At 38.3% G+C, this 14,027-nt stretch overlaps 1 protein-coding gene across 4 annotated transcripts in view; it reads left to right on the top strand.

Moving 5' to 3' along the window:
- LOC140594628 (uncharacterized) overlaps window positions 1-14,027 on the top strand; it is a 312,713-nt gene that overhangs the window by 123,661 nt on the left and 175,025 nt on the right. The window lies entirely within an intron of this gene.

Raw genomic sequence — 14,027 nt, 5'->3', positions numbered from 1 at the left:
TACATTTCATATGGTTTGCTCATTTATTACAATTATTCTGCAATGTATGGAGGTTTGCAAAGTTTGGGAAGGAGAAAACCAGGACCCAGACAACTTTACTAAAATACTTAATAAATGCCAAGCTGGAATTCGAATTTAGATCATCTGATTGCAGAGCCACAGGGTTTTCCATTACACCACGTTGTAACTTTAAATGACAGTTTCCATTTGACTTTAAAATTTTTTACGTATTTAATATGATGACCATGCTGAGCGACCTTTCTTTTGGGCTGTGTCAGTGGGAATTGTGTGAATAAAGCTGTTACATTAATAAGTTGAGTAATGGTTGAGTTGGACTGCTTTCATACGTTTTAGTATAAAGAAATTTACCAATGAAGAAAAAGCTGCCTTTATCAATTGCTAGTCATAAGTGGAGATTGTGCTTTATTTATTACAAATCAATTAATGGTCCTTTCCTCTAACACCCCATCAATCAATGCATACAAGTTTCCATTGATAAGGATACCTCACCGAAAGAAATCAATTCTCCTTTGTCATTTTGACAGGAGTCAGCTATAAAGGAGGATTAATCCAGAATGCAGTAGGGAAATACCTGCAGGCTAAGGCCAAAACCTAATTTGGTAAAATCAAAATTGTCATAAGAACATTTCACGATCAATGATAACAAAAGGCTTTATTCCTTGTTCCCATAGTAAGGATTAATTTGCTTCCTCAACTTAAGAGCTGAAAACTACTTTTGTTTGTTCATTTCAGTTCTTTCGCCCCATTGCCAGATGCTGTAGAAGGGCTCAAGATAGTGTCTGCTCTGTTTCCCAAGGCTTGGTTTGGAATTTAAACCATTTTAATAGGGAACTGTATAAGAAAATCTCGTGTAATGCCTGAAAAATGTACAGTTGCAGATCTGCATGAGGCCGTTTGCTGGCTCTGCTACAAGATTTCTGTAAGAATGGTCCAAAAGAATCTTTGGAAAGGAGAATTTTCATTAACACAGGCTCAGCAGAGGAATGTTTGAACTAGTATGAGCATAGTCCAGCCACCAGCTCTGTGCACACAATATTACTAATTGCAGGCTGGAATGCAGCGACCCCAGAAGGTGCGTCTGTGGAGTCCTATTTTAAAAGGTGATTGCAAACATGTGAGCAGTTAGCATGCTCTACTTTGGCCCTAATCATGCTATTTCCATAGTATTTACGGAAATTCATTTTTGGAGCAATTTAAAAATTGGACATTAGAAAGCCTCTCTACTTAGCTGTGTGACAAAAAGCATCCAGGAAACATTTATGCTACTTTTAGTTCATGTTTATCTTCAAGCTGAAAGACTGTATAATGGAAGACCCTGCCTTCCAGAATGTTGCCTCGCTGTTTTGATTTATATAACTTAAATTATGTGGGTCAAATCCGTGACTGGGAACTCACATAAATAAGGTTTACTTCTGAATTGTGCTGTTTAAATAGCTTTGGGGGAACAATACTTTACTAAGTAGTCTTTATTAAAGAAAGGCCATAAGCATTAGGTGTTTTTCATTTTTAGAAATTTTGCAGTATTTTTTTTAATAATGAGAAAAAAAAATTTTTAATAATGAGAAAAAAAAATTTTTTATTCATGAGAGAGAGGGAAAAAGAGAGAGAGGCAGAGACAGAGGCAAAGGCAGAGGCAGAAGCAGAGGGAGAAGCAAGCTTTATTCAGGGAGCCTGATGTGGGACTCAATCTTGGATCTCCAGGATCACGCCCTGAGCCAAAGGCAGGTGCTCAACCACCGAGCCACCCAGGCATCCCAATTTTGCAGTATTTTAAAGTTAACATCCTTTTTTTGAAATCAAGTGGTTTTGTAGCTTTGTTTCCCTTCTATCTGGAAATCTTTGAAGAAAAGGTTTACAGTTTTATTTTATATAACTTTGATATATGAATGTTGATATTGGACAATAATTTTCCGGATATTTCTTAAGAAAAAAAAAGTCTCAAGTCCTAGTCCAGTTCATTTTGACCCAGGGTAAGTTCTAAGGTTGTTACTGATCTATTGATATCACCTAGAATGTGTCTCTTAGAAGCAGAGTGATTAGTATTTGGTTTAGAAATTGTATGAAGAATCAGTTTAGAAATTGTATACAAAGTTTTAAAATTTTGTATAATTCTAAGATAGGATTATACTACTTTCAGTCTGTTAGTGATTTGGGTAAAAAACATATTTTGGCAACTAAAAACAAATACTTTGTCCATTTTCCCCAAGTAGCAACCGAACTCTCACCTCATTAAATAAATTTTGTTGTTGGCTTGCTTCTGTTTACTTATGCATTCCTATAAGTGACTGATATTTTTAATTCATGTGGTCACAGTGAATGCAGCTCTGTCAAAATATGCTACTATTAACATTCTAAATGTGAAGATGATGTGCTGAGCCATCAAACAGGCTTCTCTACTGTAACAGGGATTGAAATTATACCAAGTTTGTTCTCTGACAACAGCAAAATTAAGGCAGATGTTAGTAACAGAAAGGCATCTAGAAAATTCCCCCACATTTGGAAATTGAACAGTTCACTTCTAAAAAACCCACAAGTCAAAGGGTGTATTTGGAAGTGTCAATAATGCATGCCTCGGGTATCAAAGACTGAGGGATGCAGCTATAGCACTACTCAGAGGCTAATTTATTGCTTTAAATGGTTCTGTTTAAAAAAAAAGTATAGATTTAGAAACATCAAATAAAGTTGGTAAAATTATCAAATGTTGGAAAGCAAAAGCCATTGGAGGGGCTACCCCTGCCGGACAAGGGCTGTGACCTGGGAGGGACTCACACAAGAGCTTCCAGTGTCCTGTTTCTTGAACTGATGTGGAATTGGAATAGGGGTGTCAGTTATGGGGTTGTGTGTCCCCCCCACCCCACCCCCTGCCCCCCCTGCCAGATTCATCTGTCAGTGTCTCAACCTCCAGTTCCTCAAAATGTAAGCTTGATTGGAGATGAGAGTCTTTATTTATTTTAAGTTTTGATTTATTTATTCATGGGAGACACAGAGAGGCAGAGAGACAGGTAAAGGAGAAGCAGGCTCCCTGCAGGGAGCCCTATGTGGGACCCTATCCCAGGACCCTGGGATCACACCCTGAGCCGAAGGCAGACGCTCAACCACTGAGCCACCCAGGTGCCCAACCACATGTCAATTATAGATGACCTTCTGTGCCAGAGCACACTAATGACCTTTTGGGGACAATAGTTTGAAATGTTTCAGCTTAGAGGAACAGTGTGTGTGGATACTGAAACAGCGACAGCACTATCCCTTGTAGTAATCCCACATACCACAGTGTTGTGAGAACAAAGGTGGAAACAGAGGTAGGGCCCCTGTGTGGCACATGACTGGCACGATCTGAGTTTGCACTAATGCCTGGCCCTGTGATCAATGATGATCATCTCGTTGCAGTTTGGTTTTCTTGAAAGACACTGGCTTCACAACAAATCTCATGTGGTAGATCTCTGGGAAAAAGGGAGGTGAGTTAAACTGATTGAGAATGTAGTTGTTTCTGCTGAGGTGAAGACGTGCTGGGGTGAGACTGCTGAGACTGTGCAAGTCCTCCTGGGGACGGATGCACTGCTCTACCTCCCGCCTGGCCTGAACGCTTCCTGCCTTTGGGATTGCGCAGCTACAGCAGATGATAGACACATTTCTTGTTTTAGGGCTACTACTTCCTTTGGGACCCATGTGTACTTTTCTAGAGAAAGGAAAAGGGGAGGGGGAGGAAGGAGCTGATGCTTTTGAACTACTTAGACCTAAGCTCCTAGACCTGAGGTGGGGCACAGGCTGCGCTGTGTGTGCGCCTCTATGTGGGTTCTCATCATCAGGCACACACAGGTTGGCATTTGCTGTGGGAATGATATTAAGGGTCAAAAGGCTATTGGTTGAGGGATGAAAAGAAGTGTGTGGAATGTGTGTGCACTAGGGAATGATGGGAATTCAATAATTTTTTCTAAAAACTGTCCCCCAAAAGAAATCCTTCCAGCTCCCCTCCTTCCTGTGCTTCCTCCTGCCCACTCTCTCTTTTATTTTATTTTTTTAAAGACTTTTTATTTATTTGAGAGAGAGAATATGAGAAAGAGAGAGATCACATGCAGGGGATAGGGGAGAGAGGGAGGCAGACTCTCTGCTGATCATGGAGTCTGATAACTAGGCTCATCCCAGGACCCCCAGGATCTTGACCTGAGCTGAAGGCAGACACTCAACTGACTGAGCGACCCAGCCCTCCCCCGCTTTCTTTCCCCCTCCTCCCCTCCTTCTCTTTCTGTCCATCATGCTGGGATTCTAGAATTTAAAATATACTCTTTGGATTAAAGACGTAGTAGTCTCTTCCAAGAATTTATTTTTATATGTTGAATATTCTTGGAAAGTAAGACTTGGCTCCTTGGGAGGGATCCACTCATCCTATTGTTTTGCCATATGGTAGCTGAACTGGGGGGTCAGGAAGGAGGAGAGTATCTGGGGAACCTCGTCCCTTATGTGGGCTGTGTAGACTTCTGTCCAGCGCACATACTCTGGGGGACTTCCTTCTCTTCCAGGGCACTACAACTTTGTGTTTTCATTTTGGTAACAATAATAAACTGGCATAAATAGGTGCTGAATCACTTGGATGGTAATGTTGTAACAAGATCGTCCCAGGGAACTTATGCACCTGTGTTTACATTTGTGCCTGCTCTTCAGTCATTGTCATTGTTTGGGCTAACCATTGATTTATAAATGATGAGTTTCCACCAAGTTTAGGCTAGGTGACATCCGTTTCCGATATAGGTTAATTGGAAAAGTGGCGGGAGAATTGAACCACTCTGCTAGCCTGAGTAGAGCAAGCCCTCTCGGCTTGGGAGCATCTTGGCTGTCGCTTCCCTGCTACTGTAGTTGGGCTGTGAGCTCAGCCTCCTCTATCTAATTCAATTAATACTATTACACTGTGTTGGTTTCATAGCTTTTCTGGAATTTGTCTTATAAATTTATTTTGGCTTTAGAGTCGTGTACAAGCTTAAGGGCTTTATTCCTGGTGACGTTTGGATACATATTTTGAAAATTTAATAAAATAACTTGTGTCAAAACTGGGAGTATGAGTGAACTTTTGTGTATTACTCAGTGTTTAAGGAATGCTGGTCAGATGTAGAGCAGAGAAGGCTGGGCCGAGTAAGCCTCTGTAGTGAGGGATCCTTGGGGATGGGGGAAGGACAGGGTTATGCTAGATTAGATAGTTGGGGGATGAAGAGGATTTGGTAAGTCATTTTGCAGGTGTCCTGGAGGAATACAGGGGACACACACAATTTGACCTACAGCTGGCACTCTGGGTGAGTTTTAAGTAAGGAAGTGCTATCTCAGACCAATCTGACCTCTTCTGGAGTATTTAGAAACAAATGCATTTCTAAAGCGATTCATTATGAAAATTGAGGTCAATGACCTCTGTAAAGAAAGGTGAAGTGGTGTCAGACCCATTCCATTTAGCTACCAGCAGGTCCACAGGCCATATATGGGGTCGTCTGCTTGCATAGTGAGCAAATGGAGCCAGTAGCCTTTAGACCGAAAGGCAGAGGGGCTAGAGAGAGCTGACTCCTGTTCCTCACCTCTTTGGTGGATCCTCATTGCTAAGGCTAAATTCCTGTGTTTATACTGCTAGATAAAACAATTTCTGTGTCCTTTTTAGTTCTTCATTAACTAATCCCACTTTTTTTTCAAAGATGAAATCAGCTTTATATCAAATTCTGGATAGGGATTCATGTCCTCAGGGGCCCCTATGGTTAATATATATTTTAGGGAGGAACTTCAGCTAGATGACCTTATGCTCACTTTTAAGAGAACTATAACCCTAATTCTAAATAAAAATACCAAGATCTTTTAAAAACAAACATTGTTTGGAAAGCTAACAGGTTGTTGATTATCTCTAAGCAGTATTACTACATAGAAATAACCAGGACAGCAGATAGTATGGGATTTCTGAGCCTTTTCGCATGTTTATATACAAGGCACACAGGCATCTTGCAAAACTCAGGTAGTTTTATAATACTAAGAATGTGCTAATCAGACCAAAATAAAATTTCAGAATTTCATTTTCTTAAATAATAGTTACCACTAGATTTCATTATAGAAGATAGAAAATTGCTTTAGGTTCTATATATGAATAAACACATCTCATTGCATATGTCATTATAAATATAATGAGAACTTATGCTTCATATGTTATATGTATAATGAGAAAATTTTCAATGTATGCTATAATTCAAAATTATTTTCAGTTTGCATTTTTATCATTTAAATCCGTTTTGTTCCTTAGCCCTGTGGTGTGGAGAATATAGTAAGTGGAAATCAAGTCTTACCATCTTCTATGAAGGGGAGAGCCTATCCTTACAGAATCAGCATTGGCTTGAACAAGCTGATTTGAAGCTGGATTTTAGTAGCTGCTTACGTTGTCATTTCACTTTGTATAAGCATTAAATACCAAGAAGCGATTCTTTTCAAAGGAAAAGGGGAGAAATGAAATTTCTAGAAAGTGAATCACAATACTGAAAGCTTATATACAAAGGAAGTATGAGATTTAAAGATAAAAAAGAATATGATCTTGAGGTATAGTGAGTGATAGGAAAGGATTAAGACATAGAGGTGTGTGTGGGGGCACTTGGCTTCCTTAGTTGGTAGAGCATGAGATTCTTGATCTTGGGATTGTGAGTTCAAGCTTCATGCTGGGCCTAGAGTTGACTTAAAAAATATCGATGGCCCCCGGCTGGCTCAATCAGTAGAGGATTTGACTCTTGATCTCAGGGTTATAAATTTAATCCTCACATTGGGTATAGAGATTATTTAAAATTTTTAAAAAGAAAATCCAGGAAATAGAGATGAGGAAAGATAGAATAAATAATGAATAACCAGAAATGTTATCAAGTAGGTTTGAATTTGAGCTCTCTCCTCAAATGATACCTTTTAAGACTTTGTTAAAATAATTTACATTTATTCATAATGGAAGAACTTGTGGATGTATTAAGTTTTTTAGTGTAATAAGATGAAAATGTGTACGTTTTTCACATAAAGCATCCATTAATGTGTTAAATGAAAGAACCACTAAAACAAATTTTTTGGTAAGTTTTCCTTTCATCAAGGAAAGAGAGAAATGTTAGTATCGTTCATGTTCAAAGTTTTCTACATGATATTAAACCCATGTGAAGATACAAACATGGTAGATGTGTATCAATTAATGATAGTGCTGTGCAAACATACAGCTTTCACACAAAGGCCAAAGCAGAATTGTAATTTAAATTGCCTAGTGGATTTCCCAGTGATGATGTTTGCCTAATGTTCTAATTTTACCTTCCCTGCAGGTATATGTAGGACTTAGGGATTGCTAATATTGATTACTAATAAATATCCATAGCAAGTCCTTTCTGTTGCATCTGCAGTAAGTAATCCACACAACATGTCTAACATTAAGGGCAGCATGATGGAGGTTTATATGTGCCCTAACTTAGTAATTGCAGTACTAGCCTTTAAGTTAAATTTTTTACTTAGATCATAGGGATGTAATAGCGTTAATATATATTGCATAGTGTGACTCAATGTCGTAAGGGTGTCCTGGCATCACCAAATTGAAACTTAATAACAACATAATGGGGTAGATCATTACTTTATCCCCATTTGTTAGTTGAGGAAACTCAGTGAAAAGCAGAAGAAATTTGCCCCCAGTCAGATTATAGTAAGAAATGGACTCAAGATTTGCACCTGGATCACTTGCTCCAGGCGTTTAATCAGTCCTCCTATGACTTCCTATGGAAGTTTGTATGCTCCTTAATGTAAGCCGCAGAACTGTGATTCTAATTTTGGAATTACATAATGAACTGCTTTTGCAATGATTCAGCTGGTCTATATATAATGGTATATTGATCTTTTTACCTGGTTAAGAAAATGTAACATTTGACTATTAGGCCAGTCATTTTCCTGAGTGGTTTTTCAGATGTCAGACTGGTAAATGCATATTATATTCCCTCCAGGTGTATTATCCAGTTACCTTGAAGTCCAGCATTCTTTGTGAATCCTCTGCACCTCACATTTCACTGAGTTTCCTTGTTTGATTTGCTAAAATTGGATACTGCTACAAATGAACTTATTTCTTCCATAGAGATGGGTATAACTTATTGTTGCTATATGTTTAGCTAGGCTCTTATCACCTGAGGTCCCCTGAAAGGGAGAGGGCCACATGGATATCTCGGATAGGGAATCAAATAAGTCTTGTGTTTATACAACATAAATATATCTGGAGTTACAGATTTTGATATGCAGACTAGAGAGTAAGGAATGGACTTAAGGATCCCAGATGGCATGGAAATCTAATGCTACTCACTGTTTTCAAAGTCTGAGTGTGGTCTGTGTATATTAAGTCATTCTTAAGGAATCCCTTTGAGATGTTGATTTGTAGACCTAAGTTGATAATATCTAAACCAAGCCAAAAGATTTTCTGGAGGATAAAAATATGCACAATTAAGTGTTTTGAGTCATTCGGGTGTCATTCTGTTAATTAATGCTCGAAACCTTGTGTAGTATTGCAATACTATTTGAATGGCTGCTGGCATGGGTTTTCTAATCCATCAACATTTATGTATAGGATATCCACCCTGTTGAAGCAAAATACTATATATTAGGCAATGAAGGAAAAACTGAGAGCTTTTAGAGCCTATTCTCAGCCAATCCTTGGGTGGTTGGGTGACCAGATATCTGTATAGCAAATATATACATGAGTATCTATATTATGAAATATAGGTATTAGGTAGCCCTGAGCAAGTGCTATTTTATTTGAATAACCTATTCAGGGAAAGGAACAGATGACATTAGTTGGAAGAGACACAGGAGGGATTTGGGTGGGGTTTAAGTTGAATAAAATGATTGAAGGCAGAAATTTTACCATTGAGAATGGTCTGAACAAAACAGTAGGGCAATTATCTGTTGGGGACATGGGGAAGAGATTAATTTGACTGGACGAGAGCCTTCTGTAAGGGAATCTGAGATGTTAGATATGCCTTGCTCATCAGAGCTGTGAATGTGTGTTGTTATGATTAAGGATAACTTGGGGGATGGATTCTTAAATTTAATGCTGAGGTCAGGAACCTAGAGCAGCTTTTCAAAAGCTCAGTTCTTAATCCCCCATGAAGTATTTGTTGAAATGCATTCTATCATATAAGTGTAGACAACACTTTACAAAGTTTATGTGGACTTCTCAGAGTCTTGAGTTTACTCATGTATACAGTGCATCCCCAGGAGGGAAAGACCATAACATACTATGTGTCTCACACTTTAAGCACAGAATCTTTTCCTAGAGAACTCATGAGCAGCTATCCTGTGTGCTAGTTTCTGTTTTATGTGGTTTGGAAAAGATAGTCTTAGATTGTTCTATGTTGGGGTGAGGCATTAAGAAACACTTCTGAAGTGGGGAATAATAAGAAAGTATGACCTGTTAAGCCAACCTGCTATTTTTAATTTTTGTAGGCATAGATCTAAGCAGCTAAGATTTTTATTTTATTTAGTTTATATATTTTTTAAATTATTTATTTGGAGAGAGGGCATGAGAGCAGCGGGAGGGACAAGGGAAGGAGAGAGAGAATCTCAAGCAGACTCCCTGCTGAATATGGAGCCTGACACAGGGCTCTATCTCAGGACCGTTAGATTAGGACCGGAACTGAAATCAAGAGCCAGATGTTTAACTGAGCTACCCAAGTGTCCTTAAGATTTTTAAAGTACGTAGAAGTCCCAAGATTTCATGGAATCCCAGAGTCCTTTATAGGAGCTGATTTCAAGGTATATTTTAAATGTAGTTTCTTTTTAAAGTACTGATTTTTCTGGCTTCTGTTGTTCTCGTTGACAATGAGTTTAAAAGACTCCTTGTTTGTATTTTTTCAACTACATTGGCATTACAGTGGATATCAGGAGCTCTTAGGTCGTATATGGTCAGAAAGAGAGAAACACGGCCACCCACATTTCCCTTTTTATCCCGCATACCAACCAACCATAGTGTTCAGGGAAGGGCTCACTAGGACCTATGAATACAGACATGATGGGGCTGTGGTGGTTTCCAGTCTCTCCTGTAACTCTTTTTTTTTTTTTTTTTAAGATTTTGTTTATTTATTCATGAGACAGAGAGAGGCAGAGACACAGGCAGAGGGAGAAGCAGGCAGAGGGAGAAGCAGGCTCCATGCAGGGAGCCCCACATGGGACTCCATCTTGGGTCTCCAGGATCACGCCCTGGGCTGAAGATGGTGCTAAACCGCTGAGCCACCTGGGGTGTCCCTCTCCTGTAACTCTTGATAAAGCTTTTAATGCTATTTCTAGCACTTCACTTCTAAAACTCCATTTGGATTCGTCCTGGTAGGACCACGTGATCTAATACTTGTGTGCTATGTTATCAATTCTGGATTATCACAGGATCATGCAAGATTGGATCCCAAAATCATTTCTTCCTCTGCGCATATTTGAAATAGAACACATGGAAAATCGCATTTCATCAATAAAATCCTTAGTTGCTTTTTTCTCTACCTCTCAATAACTACGGAGGAATTTTTTTCCTTTTAGTTTTGAAGTAAACTATTTCATTGAAAGTAAATGCCTTAGATAAAACTAGCCAATTGAGAACATTTGATCCAGAGAAATGTGAGGCAAATTAAAATTGCAATTAATTGGATTGTTACTTGTGAAGGCCTTCAGTTAAAATCTATTCTTTACACATCTTTGTTTTTCTAATTTCAAAAAATGGTTTTCCTTTTATTTTTGGTGTCTTACTGCAGATGGAGGAGGAAATGAGATAGAGCAGGGCAATGTTTTTGTTTGTAATATGACAACTTTCATTAAAAATTGATATTTCAACCTGTATGATCATGATCATGTACTCGATCTTGTGTAATTCTTTTAAACTGAGATTTAGATTTCAATTAGGGATGATAGAAGGAAGATTTAAGGAAGATTTATGAAGTGCAGAATAAATCCTGAAGTTATCTTAAAAGTAACACAGTATTTACTTCAAGCTCTACTTTAAAAAGTAGATAAGTAAAAAAAAAACAACAACAAAAAAAAGTAGATAAGTGTGTCTTTCAGGAGAAATTGCTTTTTTTTGGGAGTGGTTGCTTACAACTTGTCTTTCAATATATCTCATTTCATTGTCTTTTGTCACCCTAAATGGTCAAAATTTTCTACATCCATGTGGAATCCTTTTTATTTAAACTGTCTTCAGAAAGTGTATGTGTGTGGCTATTTTGGTTTGTTTGTATCTGGTACTCTTGGAGATTTTTGAAATAATCAAAAAACACTTAGGTCATAGACAATGTTTACTGTCTTTAAACAATAGTTTACTCTTTTTTTTTTTTTTAAATAGAAGGTGTGGTGTTGGAGCATGTATTTGAGAAACAGGAGAGACAGCATGCAGATTGAGTGTAGGACACTGGAATCCTACTGCTTAGATTCAAATCCTGGCAGTCTACATGCTAGGGATGTGATTTTGGGTCAACTGCCTCACTTTCTCTGTGCCTTAGTTTCTCCTTATGTAAAATGGGGTTGGTGATAACAGTAGCTACTGCATAGAGTTTTGTGAGAATATGAGGGCTTAGAATAGTATCAGGTACATAATAAATATTAAATAAATTGGTCATTATTACTAAATAAATTAATACCAAATACTAGACATGTTTGTTTTTCTAATTTCAAAAAATGGTTTTCCTTTTATTTTTGGTGTCTTACTGCAGACGGAGGAGGGAATGAGACAGGAGAGCAGGGTGATGTTTTTGTTTGTAATATGATGATGAGGATCTCTTTAACAGGAAGATAGGACTTGATTATTACATGTATTTATATGTACACAGAAACCGTATCATTGCCCTTCCAATTAACGACCAACGCCAGAAACGCTCAGTCACCGCAGTTGTAGAAATGACTCCAACTTTGTGTTCCTTACCAGAAGTTGAAAACAACCCGTATTCAATTTACCTTCTTAGTTTCAGAAACGTTCGTTGGCCCTTTGACCCTGGAGCTTACAATGTTTACGGTCTTAAACCAAAAATGTATATGTGCGAGATTATTATGATTGTCCATGTCATGGGGGGGGGGGCAGATAGTAAGAATATGAGACTCTACATACCTATTGGTGACATTGCTTTGATTTTTTTTTTTTTTTTTTTGGTCATGGCATTAGTGAGTAAAATCAAATTATTAGTTAGCCATAACTTATTTTCTTAGTGAAATTCCATCGAATGCTGTTGGCTGTCATTACTAACCATAAAATTGAGCTTGGTATTTTAGGATGACTATTACTTGTTAGATGTTTGTCTTTGAAATATTTTGAGAAATATGTTCATGGTATAAACCCAGCCTCATCTCTGAAGTATTTCCAAGTTCTTTGGTTTGGGATTTTTCCTAATAGTTTGCCACTAAAATCAGAAGCTGTGATGTGTTTGAGAAATTCCAAAACCTTTCCATCTCATAGCCCCTGAATTCTTTCTGTAAATGGTTTCTCTAAGATTATAGCCCTTATTCAGCTTCCTGCCACAGCAGTGACAGTGCACACATTTGCTCTTACCCCTGACCCCCAGAAGATATTTCATTCAAGTTCTGCCATCTGTACCTCCAATTTGGCATCTCTATAGCAGAATCACTTTTCAATTTGTGTCCATTTTCTTTCTTCCCAGTGACTTATTAGCCATCTCCTTAATCTTCTTGGAGCTGAAGTGTAATCCTAAACAATTTTTATCTTTTCCCTTTCCCATTATTTTCTTCATCCACATGGTTACTGAAACCTTTTGGTTGCCATTAGTATTTTTTTTCTCCCCAGCTGTCTTTCCTTCAACTCTTTCTTTGCTTCTTCCTTGCTCAGGAACTCATGGCTTTATGCCTAGATCATGACCCCCTCCTAATTAGTCTCTATGAGACAGGTATGCGGTCTTGTCTTGGCGGTGGAACTTTCTGATTAAAGCCCATATTTTGTGTTTCATTTCTGGTCTAAAATTTCCAGTGGTTCTGTGTAAAGCCCATCATTGGCCCTTACCATCTTCTCTCTTGCAGGAAGGATTGATTTTCTGTGTGTAGTGTTCTAACTCCAATCATGTCAGCCTCATTCCTGCCTTCTTTTGTTCCAGTCCTTTGGAATCTCCTTCACACACATTTCTGCTCCCTTGTCTTTGATCCATTCCTCCTGAGCTTCAGCTCACAACTTCCACCTTGTCTTTGCTTAAAGATTCATAACCTTCATTTTGCTTTGTCATTTCTTGCCTTATAAGGCTACTTCACTGTTACCTGTCCATTTTTATATTTACATTTTGCTTTCTATTTTTATACTTCTGTATTTTATATTTTCCATCTTACTGGCTTTTAACTTCCTAGGGGCAGGAATTATTAGGTTTATATTTCTCCTCCATATGATTGATAAAATAGGCACCTAATAAACAAAAGCAGAGTGAATCCATGGTCAAATCTTGGAGGCATCACCATATGCATAGCTCTGCTAGGGTTCAGATGAGGTGTTAGGAAGCAGTGTTCATATAAATGCAATGCAAATGTAAGGTGATGTGATTAATTGTTGGGCATGTTTTGGGCTTTTGCTGCTAACGTCCCTTTTTTTCTGGAATAGCACTTTCCCTAAACGTCCCTTAACCTTCAGAGTTCAATTGGAGACAATGAGATGTGTTTCTGTAATAGGTCTTAACAAATAAAAGCCTATTTGCTCATGTCTGTTTATTTACATATATTTTATGATGTCCTTTTTGTTGTGGCAGTTGTTCCTTATGGATATTTGTCTTTCTTGTCCAAAAGCTCACTAAGGTAGAGGTGCTGTTTTACCATCCCCTCATTACTGCTGTGGTCCAAAGGTCCTTCCTCTACCTTTTAGCTGGTACCAGGCTAGCATTCTGCCGCAGAGCACTGTACACTTGAGCATTTTGGTGGGGGAGAGCATAGTTTCTGTAGCTCTAGGGCACAAATGCATCCTTTAAGCACCTGGTAAGCATACCTGTACTTTCGCAGATAAATCGGTGTGTGTCTCCTCTGTGCCACACCCCCCC

The sequence above is a fragment of the Vulpes vulpes genome, chromosome 12 (genome assembly GCF_048418805.1).
Source record: "Vulpes vulpes isolate BD-2025 chromosome 12, VulVul3, whole genome shotgun sequence".
Taxonomy (NCBI): Eukaryota; Metazoa; Chordata; class Mammalia; order Carnivora; family Canidae; genus Vulpes; species Vulpes vulpes.
This window is presented reverse-complemented; position numbering and strand designations above follow the sequence as displayed.